We start from the raw sequence: 17,268 nt of genomic DNA, 5'->3' as shown, positions 1-17,268 counted from the left end.
AACCTGCGCCAGTGGCCAACTTAAATGCCTAAGGAATTCCAGCAATGTCAAGAGTACTCAGAACCAGACCATCAAGCAAACCACCAAACCACACCATGAGCTTGGGAGGAGGCTCAGGCCGTGGGAAATAGTACCAGCCAGGCTCCGAACGCATAGAAAGAGACAAGGATAGAATCCAATCACCCAGTCCCCAGGAAACAGCAGCTGAGCTTGCTGGGGTGTTAGAATCTTTCCCCATAGCTTGAGCCACCCACAGTTCAGACATCCCAAGTGCAATCCCACTCAACAGCATACGATAAGTCAGCAATTTTGAGATAAGGCTACAGCAAATGGAACAGGCAGGAAAGAAGAATCCTCACATTCAAACATAAGGCGCTGTCGCTTGAATTCTTCCCCAGACATCTTGGCTCTGTGTTCTCCACTCTGGTTCAAAACAGCACCAAGGCACAAGGAACAAGATTCCACATGAGTCCAGCGGGAAGCAGCCAAAATCCGAGAAGGAAAATGGGGTCAGCATGAAAGGAAGGCAAAGACAGCAATGCCGAGACTGGCCAGTTCACAAAGGTTACCAGAGTCACTGTCCCAAAATCTAAGAATATTCTCTTTGTTGTCAGAAAACCAGATGACAACGAGAGCCCTGCTTTACATACCTATATAATTTCAGGGGCTGCCAAGAAGATTTGTCTCGGCGAGTATAGTTAGCGGTTGCTGAGAAATTCAAAGTTCGAAGAAAAGCTGTTTTAAACATACAAGAAAATGAGCAGAATGTAGAGGAAGAGCTGACGGCATCAGGTGGGGTGTGTGTGTGTGTGTGTGTGTGTGTGTGTACACTAAGGTCATAGAACTAGTCAAGTCACACACAAATGTGTGGAGAATAAAGGAGCCCTGAGAGGCGAAAGCAATGACGTGGAAACACTATGTTAGCAATATAACCCTCTAAAAACCAGGACCCTTTTACAGCGTTTCAAAGAGGTCTCAGCCTGGCTTAAAATCTAAGCTGCTTCTATAATTAATAAATTAATGGCTTTTCATTAATGGGGTTTTAAAAAAACCTCAAAGATGAGACCTCAAACACTAAGAGTCACCACATTTTGCTTTGGGGTTTGCTTGAGGTTGATTTATCACATTAGGGAGGGAACCCAGGGTTTCCCAAGGTACTCTACCACTGAGCTATATCCCCACACACACTGTTGGTTTTTCTGTTCTATTTTTGTTTTGTTTGATTGTGTGTCTACATGTGTTCTGGGACTTTGTTTTGGATTTTGTTGATGTTGTTTTGAATTTGGGGGGCAGAAAAATCTATGTGGCACCTACTGGCCTTGAATTTACGGGGCTCAGGCAATCCCATGTCAGCCTCACCACCATACCCAGCACTGTAAGAGCAATGGCTCCCTTCGGACCCATCATCTGACTACTCAGTGGGTGTATCAAGGGTCCAACAAAGGACTCCTCACTGTCCCAGAGCTTCAGCTCGGGGGCTGGAGGGATGGCTCAGCAGTTAAGAATACTGGTTGCTCTTCCAGGGGACTAAGGTTCATTCCCAGCGCCCACATGGAGACTTGCAACCATCTGTACCTCCAGTCCAGTGGAGCCAACACCTTCTGCTGGCCTCCATGGGCACCAAGTTTGCATGAGATGCATAGACATACATGCAGGTAAAACAACAATATACATAAAATAAAACAAAAGTAATTTTTGGGAGGTTCTTTTTTAACTTTTTTATTGTTTTTATTGAACTATATTTTTCCCCACTCCCGTCCCTTCTTCTCCCCTCCCCTTCTACCCTCTCCCATGGTCCCCACGCTCCTAATTTACTCAGGAGATCTTGTCTTTTTCTACTTCCCATGTAGATTAGATCCATGTATGTCTCTCTTAGGGTCCTCTTTGTTGTTTAGGTTCTCTGGAATTGTTAATTGTAGGCTGGTTTTTCTTTGTTTTATGTCTAAAAGCCACTTATGAGTAGGTACATATGATTTTGTCTTTCTGGGTCTGGGTTACCTCACTCAATATTACGTTTTCTAGCTTCATCCATTTGCCTGCAAATTTCAAGATGTCACTATTTTTTTCTGCTGTGTAGTACTCCATTGTGTAAATGTACCACATTTTCCTTATCCATTCTTCAGTTGACAGGCATTTAGGTTGTTTCCAAGTTTTGGCTATGACAAACAGTGCTGCTATGAACATAGTTGAGCACATGTCCTTGTGGTACGATTAAGCATTCTTTGGGTATATCCCCAAAAGTGGTATTGATGGGTCTTAAGGAAAGTTGTTTCCTAATTTTCTGAGAAATAGCCACACTGACATCCAAAGGGGCTGTAAGCTTGCATTCCTACCAACAATTCAGAAGTGTTCCCTTTTCCCCACATCTTCTACAATATAAGTTGTCATCAGTGTTTTTGATCTTGGCCATTCTTACAGGTGTAAGATGGAATCTCAGAGTTGTTTTGATTTGCATTTCTCTGATGGCTAACAATGTTGAACATTTCCTTTAGTGTCTTTCAGCCATTTTAGACTCCTCTGTTGAGAGTTCTCTGTTCAGGTCTGTACCCCATTTTTTTATTGGATGATTTCTTCTTTTGATGACCAATTTCTTGAGTTCTTTTTATATTTTAGAGATCATCCCTCTGTCCTATATGGGGTTGGTGAAGATCTTTTCCCAAAACAAAAGTAATTAAAAAAAAAAAAGATGAGGGCCAGCGATAATAGGGCTTACTGGGTAAAAGTGCTTGTCACTAAGCCTGACCATCTGAGCTTGATCTCAAGGACATAAACGGTAGCAGGAGAGAGCTGACTCTCACAAGATGTTCTGTGACCTTCACACACGTCACACAAATAAATAAAATGTAACAAAAAGTATTTTTTTTAAAGAATGGAAATAAAGAACCTGGCTCAGCCAGGGCTATCAGAAAAGTGTATCTGGCATACTCCTGCTAGTGAAACTGCCATACCATGAAATTTATTGTTATTCAATAAATTCTGACACTGGGCAAAGACATAAGCATGTTCACCTATGTTTTGGCCACAACCACTGTTGAACTCTGACAGTATTAGGCCAGCAGTACTGGAGTCCCAACCCTGGAGGGCTTGGTTAGTGTGATAAGGGATGAGGATGGGTGGGGGCACTGACCGGGCATATTCACACTGAACAGTTAGACTCCTAGATTCATTAGTGCTCAACAGAAATCCATGTATGCATCCAACAGAGCAAGTATTGGAATGTTCATAGCATCATGTTTATAATCATCCAAAACTACAAACAACCACCATCAATCATGGTAAAAAAAAATGAATATTTATTTTACAGACGTGTTGCATATGTGTAGTAGGCCTTTTTCTTCTATGTACAGAGAATAACATGTCCTGGTAGCCATGGCAACATCTGAGCAAAATAGTACAGGAACAGCCAGGTCTATGGTAACAGTAATGGAAATCTTCAGATTCTGTTTGGATGGAGGAAGGGAAGGTCATGGACCCTCTCTGAGAAGTTCAGCTATCCCTCCTTCCTGCCCTCCTCCTGCTGCAATGATTGTCAAGTGGAAGCTAAGTTGAAATTGGGGATCTGTCAGGCAGCATCCATGAGGTTAGTGTGGTCCAAGTGCTTTGGTGGCACCTACACGCCTGTAAGTAACCCCTCACTATAAGGAAGCAAGACAAACTCACTGGTTCCCCAAGGGGACTTCTAGCAGAGTTACACTGTGGTCCATCGCTGGGGCCCTGTCTAGGGTGAATATATTTTTGAGTCTCTCTAGGAAAAGTCAATGCAGCAGTATAACAGCAATAAGAACAAACAAACCTCAATTTCTCTAAAGAACATGGGCAATCCCCCCAAAGGGTAATACTGGTGGGAAGCAGTCAGGCACAGAAGAACTCAGACGATCTGTTTCCATTAACACAAAATGGAAGAGCAGGCAAAACTCGACGACGTATTAGAAATCAAAACGGTGGGTACCCTTTGTGATGAGCTGCCTGAGGTCATAAGGAAGGAGTTTGTCACCTTGGAGCCAGAATAAAAAAAAAACCCTCGGCAGCTGAGAAGCAAGAATCCCCACACAAAGCCCGACACCTGTGGTAAAGGCTGCCAAAGGCTGAGGCCCGAATGCATAGGGCACTGGGTAGGGCATCACCTCCCCAGCCACCGCCGAAGGCTCTCAAACAAGATTTCACCTTGTTTATGTGAAGACATCTTGCCTTCCTGCATCCCAGTGGACTAGACTTTAACCTCATCAACTGTAATCCTGTCAGGTTCCCCCCAGGAACCACACAGTGATAGGACAGAAACTGCAAACCCATCAAAATCCTAGCTATGACTAAAAAACGGTGAGCAGGCTCTCTGCTCCCTGAAGCCACAGCCAGACCTGGTTGTGTCTCACTTTCCTATTTCTCATGCCTAAGCCCATATAAAGCATCTTTAATAAAATATCCAAGGCTAGTCCTGAAATTATTTTTTAGTATCAAAACCACAAATGCAGATGTGAACCTGAGTTCAGGTCTCTAACTCTAGAATTCCTCGGGCTGCTGAGATGCTGTGGGAAGCTGCACCTCCTTTACCCCGAAGTGATCATGGAATGAGGAAGACTCAGGGCACAGAGAAAGTCATTTCTGATTCAAGGGCTGGTTCTGGTTATTAAAATTCATTGATCTATACATTTATAGTTTGCATGCCTTTATGTTTGCATCCCAAAGAGCAGCTGTCACAAAATATATGGGTATGTAACCGTATATAGAGTAGAAAAATATATTTAACTTTCTAGTCTTGAGTCAGATAAAAATGGACTAGAACTCAATCCAGCCAGGTGTGGTGTACATGTACTTGAATCCCAGTATTTATGGATCTCCGCGAGGTTCACAACATAGTGAGGTTCTGCCTCAAAATAAAATAAAAACAAACAAAACCGCAATCAAACAAAAAGTGGGGGGGGGAGTGGAGACTAGCAATAAACAAGAATAAAGAACAGAAAAAATAAGACAGTAGCAGTAAGCCCAAAGTATCAACAGTCTAAATAAACACTGGGGGCTTAGAGCAGAGCCCAGGGAGATGGCTCAGTGAGTAAAGGCACCTGCAGCTAAGCCTGCTGACCCGAGTCACCTCCCTGGGACACACGTGACAGAGGCAGGCAACTAATTCTCACTAGCTGTCCTCCGGCTTCCACATGAGCATCCACAGTCACACAGTCTCACACACACACACACACACACACACACACACACACACCTACGCACACAAATATGTACACACACAAAAGAAATGAATAAAATATAAGGCAAAAGCTGCCTGTTGAAAAGTAAAAATATGTATCTGTCAAGACGGCTATGTCAAGAGAGGAAGGACATGAGAGTCACAAGAAGGTAAAAGGAACAATTTATGGAAAAGTTTGGTGAATTCCCCGCCCCCCAAAAAAAACCAATTAGTGCATAAGCTAGTTATTCCAACTTCTACATGTATTCATTTCTCAAAAGAACTGAAAACAGGGGCTGGAGAGATGGCTCAGTGGTTAAGAGCATTGCCTGCTCTTCCAAAGGTCCTGAGTTCAATTCCCAGCAACCACATGGTGTCTCACAACCATCTGTAATGAGGTCTGGTGCCATCTTCTGGCCTGCAGACATTTACACAGACAGAATAGTGTACACATAATAAATAAATAAATAAATAAATAAATAAATAAATAAATAAATAAGAAAATAGAAATTAAAAAAAAAAAAGAACTGAAAACAGATTCTTGAAGAGACTGTGCTCCCATGGTCACTGACAGTCCCTGAAATGTGAACACAGCATGTATCCACCGACAAGAGCAGAGAGATGACCAGAAGATGAGCGCCGTGGGCGTACACAGAGAACAGAACATTAACCTGCAAAAGGAAGGAAACCGCGACAGGCACGTGATACAACATGGAGTCCTTAGGAAATCATGTTAAAATAAAATACTGCTGTCCCTGAAAACCAGCTATCATGTGAAATACCGAAGCCTGGACACAGAGACAGAAAGAGTGACAATCCTGGGGTCTGGGGAGAGGTATGTGCTTCCAGTTTCATTTTCAAGACGGGTGGGCGACAATGTCATACGGGCAAAGCAGGTGCCTAAAAATAGGTTAAAGATCACAAACTCCCAGTTCACTACACCACAAAATGTATCTTTTTGCCTCCTTTCCCTTCACTGATATGGTAGCCTGGAGATCCCCAAATCTCCCAGCTACAAAATCTTTCAAAAATGGTAACACGTACACAAGTCGCACAGGCACACACACACACACACACACACTCTTGGAATTAGTTTAAATAAAGAAACATGGGGAAGCCGGGCGGTGGTGGCGCACGCCTTTAATCCCAGCACTCGGGAGGCAGAGGCAGAGGCAGGCGGATCTCTGGGAGTTCGAGGCCAGCCTGGTCTACAAGAGCTAGTTCCAGGACAGGCTCCAAAGCCAGAGAAACCCTGTCTCGGAAAAAAAAAAAAAAAAAGAAAGAAAAAAAAAAGAAACATGGGAAAACCCAAGACCAAGAATGCACACAAAATAAAGGTATTCTCAGAGATCATCAACACAGTTTATCATGACTGAACAAGATTTTAAAAAGTGTACTTAGAGGAAAAGGAAAATAGTCCTAAGAAGACGGTCTGTGACAGGAAACGGAATGGAGAATGTGGAGAGTGACAGACAGGTAGATAACGCAAGCCTTGGTGAACTGACTTACAAGACCAGAGCTGCAGCAATGCGAACCCAAGGGTTCAGGTGAAGAAAACACAGCTCAGGCCACAGGGTGAAACTGGACATCTTAGACCTGCTCAGCACAAGAGCCAAATGATTAAATAAAGGAATCATATTTTCAGCCCAAAAGGACCAGAGCTTGAACACAATAAATTCAAATAAATAGAAAGAAGCATAAAGTTTAATGACAGAAATTAGCAATGTAGGAAGATAAAAATCAATATCATTAATCAGTAAATCCAAAACTCAATTCTTTGAAGTGATCAAGAAAAGAAGCATTATACATAAGCCTGACCAGTAAAAAGAAGAAAAGGTGGGCATGATCAAAGTACATGATATACATGTGTGAAAATGTATGAAAGCCATTGTTTTACACAATTAACACATACTAGCAAGAGGAAGAACAAGAGAAGCCTCAAAGCATTAGCATTAATAAGAATAATAATATCATATATACATGAGTTTACCTTCTCAAAGTGAATAGGTACCAGATGCTAACATGTATTGATTATCAATAATACTAAAGGTTTCCTGAGACAATGAAGGGTATTAAAATGACTGAAGCAACAGGCCAACTGTGAATAATCAATGGTTATGGGCGGTATCAGCTTCCTAAAGCACCCAGTGGCAGCCCAGGCGGTCTACAGGCAGTTCGTGCCAGACTTCAAGGAACAGATCATTCTTCTGTTACAAAGAAAATGATAGAAGCAGGATGGCGGTGGCGCACGCCTTTAATCCCAGCACTTGGGAGGCAGAGGCAGGCGGATCTCTGTGAGTTTGAGACCAGCCTGGTCTACAAGAGCTAATTCCAGGACAGGCTCCAAAACCACAGAGAAACCCTGTCGAAAGAAAATGATAGGAAGTCCCCAGCCGGATCGGTGTGAACAGCACAAACATAATTACACGGCAGGAGGAACGTTCATAGCAATGCCACCTACCTACCCCTAAGGAAAATGTCAGCTTTCCGATCTAGCAAACAAGCCAAACACGCATTCAAGGTGGTGTTTTATTGTTGTTGGGGGGATGGTTGTTGGGTTTTTCTGTTTGTCTTCAGTTTTTTGTTTGGTTGTTATTATCATTTTTTTGAGACAGGGTCTTGCCATGTAGCCCAAGCTGGCCTCAAACTCATTCTTCTTGCCTCAGTCTGAAGTGCTGGGATTACAGGCATGAGCTACTATACATAGCTCCAAAGAGTCAGAATTACAGGGTTCTAGTGAGAATATCCAGCAAAATAATAATGCATTGGAGATTTTTTTTTTAAGAAGGAAATCTTACATGGTCATATCAATACATGCTGTACAAAAGCATGGGGTATGAATCAGGAATGAATAGAAAACACTTTAATACAATAGAGTACACTTACAGAAAAGACAGGGGGACACACTTCTCTAAAACCAAACAAGACAAAAAAAAATGCCCTATGATGCTTCTTAAGAAACAAGAACGTTATCCACCTGGCCCAACCACACACCAACTTTAAAACTAGCACTAAAACCGAAGCAGGCTTGAGAGAGGCCACCGTGCCAGCTCTAAAAATGCCCTCTTTGGTCAAGTGTGGTGGCTCACTCCTGGAGTCCCAGCGCTCAGGAAGTGGAAGGAGGGGGCACGTTCAAGTCCAGTCTGGGCCACATAGCAATTCCAAACCAGTCAGAACTTCCTAAGGAGACACTTTCTCGAAAACAAAAACAAATAACTGCAGTGTGAGACCTAGGCCATCCAGAGATAATTAGAGAGACCCTGCATCAAAATAATCAACAAACTTGATGACTTGAGTTAATCATGCAAAACTATTTCCCTTAGACTAGGGAATTAGAATTGACAAACCTCTGCCCCCACCCTCCATCTCCGTCTTAAAGGTTGAATAAACAGTGTTTGAAACCAGATAACCAAATCTTATGAAACCAAAAATTGATGAGAAGGGTTCGGTCGTGACTTCACTCAAAAACACTTTATCTCTTGCCTCCAGCCACCGCAGTTACTAATGGATACCCATGTCAACCAGTCCGACATAATTCATCCGATAGAGGGCAAGGAAGAGCACCTTCATGGGATTTTTTTTTCAAAGCGTATACTGCTTATTATATAAACTTGCGTCTTGGCTTATGAAGCTCCCACAAAAATCAAACCAATATATCCAGAGTCAAACTTGTTTAAAAAAATAAATAAGCATATAAAACTAATTTTGTTCCGTGGGTATTAAGAAAAAGAGACCGGCACTGTTGCGCTCGCGCCAGACTGCATACTGCGGGGACACGCACCAGCATCCACACAGTTCCCTGCGCTCCCAGGCGTCCTAGAGACCCGCAGCCCGAGCTCTAGGCAATCACCTGAGCAGGTCGCAGCGGCTCTATGGAAGCGCACTCGGGGACACCAGTGTCCCGCCGGCACGCACGCACTTGTCCCGGAGGCGGGGGACTCCCCAGGGCCACAGCTGTCCGAGCCACCTGGCCCCCGTGCCAGGATACTGCGCCAAAACGGAAGGGAGGGCCGGCCACCTGCGGTCCCCACCTGCAGCGCGATCCCGGCGCTGCCCGCCACCCGGGTACCCAGGACCGCAGCGCGTCTTTCCAGAGGGGCACCCCGCATCTTCGAGCTAGGACTCCTGCACCCGCGTCTTGCCCGCTAGACCTGAGACAAGGCAGTTCAGGAACAGAGGAGCGGGCGGCCCATACCCCAACTCACCCGCTGTGGTTCACTCGCACCGGACTCCCGAGCCACCGCAGCCCACAGCAGCAGCGGCTTTCCGCGCTCACGGATGCTACTGGGAAGGTCCCAGGGAGCCCGCCGGCGCATTCCTGATGGACCCCTCCAGGGGGAGCGCGCGTGCCGGCGCGAGGCTTCCTGGGAGATGTAGTCCACGAGCCTCGGCGGTCCTCGGTGGGGGGGTCTTTCCTGCAGCATCCCATGTGTTCTCACCGGCTCAACCTCCACTGATGGACCCTCGATGATGGAGCATCTCACCGAGGGGCGGAGGGCGGGCGGAGAGAGGAGAGAGAGAGAGAGAGAGAGAGAGAGAGAGAGAGAGAGAGAGAGAGAGAGAGAGAGAGACAGAGAGAGAGAGACAGAGAGAGAGAGAGAGAGACAGAGAGACAGAGAGGAGGGGGGGAGAGAGGGAAGGAGGGAAGGAGGCCCTCTCCACCCTTGAGACCATTGTTCTTAAAGCGGGGATTTGAACCAACACCATCAGCGTCTTATAGGAGCTTGATCAAAAGACAAAGTCTTAATCCCACAGTCTGTTAGGTTTTGGTTCGGGTCAGTTTTTGCGGAGCTGGGAATGGAAACTAAGGCCTCATACATGCTAGATAGGTGGTCTACCCCTGAGCAACATTCACAGCGCTATTTGGTTTTGTTTATTTATTGTATTTCTTTTTAAAAAAAAATCTGAGACTGGGATCCAATAATTTGCTTACTTAACTTACAAACCTTTGACATAGTTTTGAAGTAGACTGAAGTTTGAGAACTTGATTAGGCTTCCCTTGTTCCCTTCAAAGGACTCCATGACTCATTGGCATTGACTGCTCCCCACCACCCTCTCCCTCCCTGCCTCCCTCTCTCTCCCGCAGATACACTGCGGGGACCACTTATGTTCCAGTCCAAACCTCCCCCTCATTTTAGCCCTCCTCCCTCAACATATCTAGGATGTCTCTGAGACCCTGGAATTGAACAAGGTCAAGACCACATAGAGGATTGTCACTTCCCTCAGCCTGCTTCTCCCGAGGTGGACCCTGTGTCCATGAGCTGAAGACATCTTCTGTATTTATTAACATAAAAGTCATCTAAGACTGTTAAATATGCATGGGCAGATGGCAGGCTTGTGAGTCATACTTGAGGTAGTGAGAACAAAACCCAGCCAAGTCTTTTCGGATGCGGAGGGGAGCAGAGGAGAGGTCCTGGGACTAGGAAATGCTGTTGAAGGCGGGCTTTCTGTGTTGGGCTGGCCTTTGTTGATGTTTTGCTTTGTTTTTAGGATGAGAGCAACTCCAGCATGTTAAAAGTGTTTATGAAAAGAATCTCTTTGAAGGACAGGCTGAAACTCGCTCAAAGACCAGACTGTCCTTGAACTCACAGAGCTCAGTTTACCTCTGCTTCCCAAGAGCTGGGATTAAAGGCAGTGCACCTCCATGCCCAGCACACACAAAGTTTTTTTTAATGGAAATAAAATAAACAGGAAGGAGACAGATAGTGAAAAAGCTTAATCTGAGCACTCGCGAGGCAGAGGCAGGCAAATCTCTGTGAGTTTGAGGCCAGCCTGGTCTACAAGAGCTAGTTCCAGGACAGGCTCCAAAGCTACAGAGAAACCTGTCTTGAAAAAAAAAGTTCAGAACACACAGTCAAACATGGCTTCCTGGAAACCACAATCTCTCTGGTGGGCTCTGTAGTATACAGAGACTTGGCTACCAGCTACTGTGGGTGTACCAAAAAGTTCCACAAGAGCCAGGAATGGAGTATAACAAAGGTTTATGTATTTGGGGATAAACTCACAGTAAGGATAGCAAACTGCAGTCTGAGACCACACCCAAAATGAACCAGTATCTAAAAGGCTCTTGGCTGTGGGCTGGAGACAACCACGAACACCACACACTAAGTTGAGCCACACAGCAGCTGATACAGCAGTCGAAGATTTATCTCAGGCAATCAGGGAATGCTGCAGATGCTTAGTAAAGCCAGATCCAGACACAGAAAAACACTAGAAAAGGTATGATATGTTTTAAAATGTGTAGGTTTTTAAAAAATAAAAATGGATATAAACAGTCATAAAAATAGTTTATAAATAATAAGATAAAGTCTTTAAAGAGAAAATAATATAAAATGGTAAGTCATGTAAAGATGGAAAATATACAGAGAGTCTGGATCTTATATGGTGTCTTGTTGATTTTGAATCTTTTGAATACTAATAAACAGAAAACAATAACTGCTGAGAGACATTGAATTGTGGAAGAGACTGCTGAATTAAACCAACCTAGATATTTTTAAAATGTCTTAACTTCAGAATTAAAGTCAAAAATATGTTGCATTGGAGAAAAGGTTATGTTTTTGTTTCCGCAGAAAACGAAAGGTTTTGGATTCATTCAAGGTTTATAGAGATTTGATTTGATCAGGGAGACCCTCTAAAAATCGTGACTACAGACATGAAGAAACAAACCTAAAATCTATAAGACAAGTTATGTCTATTTTATCTGCTCAAACATAAAACAAAAACTCATCTTTGGCTGGCATGTGTACAGCACACAGTACACATAGATGTGTATGTTACCTGGGAAAGCTTGTGTGTTAACGCAGATATGTATGTTACCTGTGAAAGTTTGTGTGTTTTCAGAGCAATGGGACCAGACACCAATTAAAATGGGTGGCCCGGGTGATCCAGCCCTCAGAGTGCCTCTGCTACAGTTCCTCAGAGTTCTGCATCCAGAACAGTTTCAAGGCTTCTGGTTGAGATGATTCAGCCTCACAAATTACACCAGCCAGGACTGCATATAAGCCTCGCACAGAGACGGGACAACAAATGTTATGGCTTGCTCTCCCAGGACTTCACCATTATCCCAGTTTTCCCAGGGTCTTCTAAAGATGCCAATGCTCCCAAAACAGGAAGCAGTCTAGAGAACACAACACTTACATTCCCAAGAGGTGGGGTGAATGGTTTTTGGTCTTTTGGTCAGTTATGGATGTTTGTCATCACTTAGAGTTACTGGCTACAAATTGTGACTGGTCATGGTCAGAGAGAAAGCTAAACAAAGGAGATCAGATTCAGAGTTCTCTTTCTGAAGGGAAAAGGGGGGATATAGCATAGAAATGATGGGATAAAAGGGTGGATTGTTGAATCCACTTTGGAACAACCACTAGTCTCAAGTATTTTACATGGTATGGATCTTTTTCTATTGATACAAATTGAAGGTTATTTTTATTATACTGTATATATGTTCTTACTCTTGTTTAAGGTATTGTACCTATACAGCTTATTTAACAATGTAATATAAATTTCTAGACCTTGAAAGTTATTATTACAAACTATTTTGGACAATTAAGAAATATGGGTTATCAGTCATCTAACAATCAAATTTGTGGCCATGTTAGGTATGTTTTCAAGGACAAACAAATATATTTTAAAAAGACAGATGGTCTTCATATACTTAAAGGACCTACAGAATACTGCACTTAAGATGTTTTAATAACAAAAGACTTTTTGTGACAGTGAGACCTGGCTGTTCCTGGCAACACCAATCTACTTCATAAAAGGATAATGGACATCAAAGAACCTCCATATGGAGTTTGCTTTCTTTGTGTCAAAAGCTAGCCATTGAGGCAAGAAACTGTCCTTACCTCAACTGCTGACAATATGCTGTTCAAACTGGACAAGGAAGACACAAAAGAAAGTGACTATCAGCCGGGCAGTGGTGGCGCACACCTTTAATCCCAGCACTCGGGAGGCAGAGACAGGTGAATCTCTGTGAGTTCGAGACCAGCCTGGTCTACAAGAGCTAGTTCCAGGACAGGCTCCAAAATCACAGAGAAACCCTGTCTCGAAAAACCAAAAAAAAAAAAAAAAAAACTGACTATCAAACTTTGCCAAGATAGAGTAGGACAGTCCTTTAAAATTTCCAGCTTCAAAGAAAGTCTGTCAGATGGATACCCCAACATTACAAAGGAACAATGGGGTGACTGTCCAGGCAGTCAGATGTGTCTATCATTTCATAGTTTAGGAAGTTGCTTGCTTTTCACTTCCTGTTCACTCAGGTAATATTTTATCCTTCTAGGTGCTCTGATGAAGTTGAATACTAGATATAATTTTCTTAGTGATGATAGAAGGTAAATTAGGTACTCACCAAGGTAGTACTGATAACAGTATTTTTTCTGAACTTGCCAAATGCAAATAGTCTGGACATTGTAAACGTAATTCTTACCTAATAAGAGTTTCTATTGTATGTAGTTTTACTATGTTAAAGTTAAAACCCTTTCCTTTTTATTTTGACAAAAAGGGGGAAATGCTGCTAGGTATTTGATTACACTGTATAAAGATATGTCACTGTGATTGGCCTAATAAAAAGCTAAATGGACAATAGCTAGGCAGGAGGTGTAACAGGGACTTGTGGGCAGAGAGAGCTCTGGGAAAAAGAAAGATGGAGTCACCAGCCAGATGGAAAGGAAGCAAGATGGGCATTACAGAGAAAAGGTAACCGAGCCACATAAAAGAACGTAGATTAAAAGACATGGGTTAATTTAAGTTATAAGAGCTAATGAGATAAGACTAAGCTATAGGTCAAGCTTTTATAATTAATAAGTCTCCATGTCATTTTTTGTGTGTGTTTGAACTGGTGACCCAAAGGAAAAAAATCTATCCACACGAGGGCCTAAGGAGGAAGGATTTGTAATAAGCATAAGGAGAGATTCTACTGATAGAGGATGCAAAGTTCATGGGACCTCTTTCATAGGGAAGGGCTCTATTCACAGGGAGACAAAGCTCAGGATTAGGCCCTAAACAATGCTTAGGACTTTGAGGAACTCGAAAGCTGGCTCCATAGAAGAGCAAAAAGGTCACTGGGTGAAAGGCATCCTTTCCTTACCTTGAAGAAAACAGGCCTGAGTGTTTAGTAAGCCTGGCTCCTCCAAGGCTTTCTCTAAGCTGTGCCTTCTACACGTCACAGCCCTCCAAAGAACGACATACTCCAATCCATTTTCCCCAGTGTTTCTTGATCCTTCTACCGTTCTTTGGTGCTCATTCACCTTTCTCCCGCCCCTCTGTTCTCCTGAACGGCCCCTCTTCCCCTGACCTAGACTCCTACCCACTCCCCTCATAATAATTTGTTAGCATTGTTTAGGTCTTCCATTTCCATATATATATTGGTGTTTCGAGACAGGGTTTCTCTGTAGCTTTGGAGCCTGTCCTGGAACTGGTTCTGTAGACCAGACTAGCCTTGAACTTACAGAGATCCGCCGGTCTCTGCCTCGCAAGTGCTGGGATTAAAGGCGTGTGCCACCACCACCACCCAACCTCCTTAGATCTATTTTGAACATCCAGTGTCATCTTAGAAAACTGAACATCCCCTAGCACCGCCATGCATCACCCCCTCTGGAGCTCCGCTTCGTCAACCACACTGTCGTGTGGCTCAGTCACCACTCCTGTGTTCTTTTCTATGTTGTCTTTTATGTCTTTTATTATTATTAAATTTTTCATTTATTTTACATTCTGACTGCAGTCTCCTCTCCTCCTCCTGTTCCTCCCCCCTCCCCTCCCCTCTGCTCCCCCATCCACTCCTCCTCTGTGACACTCACTAGGCTCTGACCTTACTTAACTCCTGCAGCTTTTTCGCCTTCTGCATGAGGTTAGCCTTCTCTCAGACAAGCCTGCTGAGCTTTGCGTTAGCTGGATGAACTGTGCGCTCCTCTCATCTCAAATGTGGAGAACATGGGTCGCACATGTGCTGAATGAACAAACTGCACAAAAGCAAGGCTGACTCAACATTATAAAATCTGTGTTGTTCTCTTATAGAACATTAGAGAGAAAACTGTGCACCCCAAAACCATTTAATAAAATAATAATGTCAGTCCTGCTCCCCTCTCTCAACAGGGTTTCTCTGTGTAGCCCTGGCTGTCCTGGAACTCTCTCTTGTAGACCAGGGTAGCCTCAAACTCAGAGATCCTCCTGCCTCTGCCTCCTGAGTGCTGGGATGAAAGGTGTGCACCACCACACCTGGCACCTCACAAAAAAATTCTAACAAGCAATCTAGCTATCATAAACCTTTTGAAATTTGTATTATTTATTTATTTGTTGCATGGGTGGCTGTACCCTGTGTAAACGTGAAGGTCAAAGACAACCCACAGGTGTCAGTTCTCTCCTTTGGCCACGACACAGTCATGGAAGTCAGGTCCTCAAGCTCTGCAGCAAGAGCCTTTCCCTGACAAGCTCTCAACGGCCCATCCCACAAATCTTTTAGAAGCCAGGCATGGGGTACACCCCTAGAATGCCAGCACTTCGGAAGTGGGGCAAGCAGATCAGAAGTTCAAGGTCATTGTCACCTGAACCAGCAAGTTTGAGGCCAACCCAAGCTGCTCTCCTGCTAAGTCACGTGTTCTCGGCCCCGAGTTCTAGCAAATCAGTTGAAACCAGGGAGAGCACCACGAGTGCTAAAAATAGCTCCCACCAAGCAACCCACAGCCACTGACAGGCACTTAACACTTCCCAGCATCCCTTCTGTTGGTGTGTCCTGCTGGTTTGTCTGAAGCTTTCTCTCCAGTAATTTCCTCAAGATAATTCCTTTTTGTTTTGTGTCTTGGTGTATGTGGTTTTTTTTTGTATTTTTGAGACAGGTCTCTCCTTAGCTCTGGGGCTTGTCCTGGAACTAGCTCTTCTAGACCAGGCTGGCCTCGAACTCACAGAGATTCTCCTGCCTCTGCCTCCCGAGTGCTGGGATTAAAGGCATGCGCCACCACCACCCGGCTTCAAATAAATTCTTTTATGCTTAAGAGAACCAGAGATTATACTTGTTTCTACCAACCAAAATCACCTGGTGAGCGTACCAGGGCCCTCATGCACAAGAGAAATGTCAAACCTTCTCTAAGCAGCGGTAAATTGTTTAATTCTTGTATAACACAGCTGTCCTGCTTAGTTTTATGTTAACCTTACATGAACTAGAGATTATCCATCAGGAAAACCTGTGGGGCATTTCCTTGATTAATGATTGATGTGGGAGTGTGTGTGTGTATGTGTATGTGTTTGTATACATATATGCACACTGAAGATCACATTAAGATCTCTGGGGAAGGACTTCTGTCCACATGGGAATGAACTAAAACCTCAGAATAGTACTAGAATAGCAATGTAATTCAATCCAAAAATAAAATTTAAATCAAAGATGGCTCAAAATTATCTAGTTGCAAAATCTATGTATATACTACATACATGAATAAATGTATATATGCATGCATACACACACACACACATATATATATACGTTCTCATTGTAATCTTTAGTTTTTTTTTTTTTTAAATATTTATTTATTTATTTATTACATATACAATATTCTGTCTGTGTGTATGCCTGCAGGCCAGAAGAGGGCACCAGACCCCATTACAGATGGTTGTGAGCCACCATGTGGTTGCTGGGAATTGAACTCAGGACCTTTGGAAGAGCAGGAAATGCTTTTAACCTCTGAGCCATCTCTCCAGCCCATGTAATCTTTAGTTTTTAAAAGGACCAAGAAACTAGATATGGTGGCATAGGTCTGTATTAAGAGGTGAAGGCAGAAGGATTGCCAGGAGTTAAAGGCCAGACAGTCTACAGTATTAGATTTGGTCTTAAAGCACAAACAAATAAAACAACAAGAACAACAAAGAAAACAAACAAATAGCCAATCCAACCCCATTCCCCATTCCCCCGCAGCCCCCCACCCAAGAAACAAGTGCAGCAGATCAGATTTAGATGCAGGACTTTGCTGCCACCTAGTGGACGCATCTATTAGTGACCCATTTGTAAAATTCAGAGTCCCTGTGGCTAGAGGCTTTTAATTAAATAAAGCAAAATTCCTTGGAGTTTTGAGCAAGAACTTTTATATTACTTTATAATGGAAGCTAAT

The 17,268-nt window shown here is 43.5% G+C and overlaps 1 protein-coding gene across 5 annotated transcripts in view; it reads right to left on the bottom strand.

Annotated features, from left to right (window-relative positions):
- Specc1 (sperm antigen with calponin homology and coiled-coil domains 1) overlaps positions 1-9,483 on the bottom strand; it is a 267,349-nt gene extending 257,866 nt beyond the window's left edge. For 2 of the 5 annotated variants that reach the window (XM_057773387.1, XM_057773395.1), the window contains exon 1: positions 9,382-9,479. The gene's annotated coding sequence lies outside the window, so the exon portion shown is untranslated. Of the gene's footprint in view, positions 1-359; positions 377-9,381 lie in introns of those variants that run through there. The other 3 variants (XM_057773390.1, XM_057773388.1, XM_057773392.1) reach the window with 3 other exon arrangements.
- Between the last annotated feature and the right edge of the window lie 7,785 nt (positions 9,484-17,268).

This window comes from Chionomys nivalis, chromosome 7 (genome assembly GCF_950005125.1).
Source record: "Chionomys nivalis chromosome 7, mChiNiv1.1, whole genome shotgun sequence".
NCBI classification, from domain to species: domain Eukaryota; kingdom Metazoa; phylum Chordata; class Mammalia; order Rodentia; family Cricetidae; genus Chionomys; species Chionomys nivalis.
The sequence above is the reverse complement of the archived record's forward strand: the minus strand, read 5'-3'. Positions and strand labels throughout refer to the sequence as shown.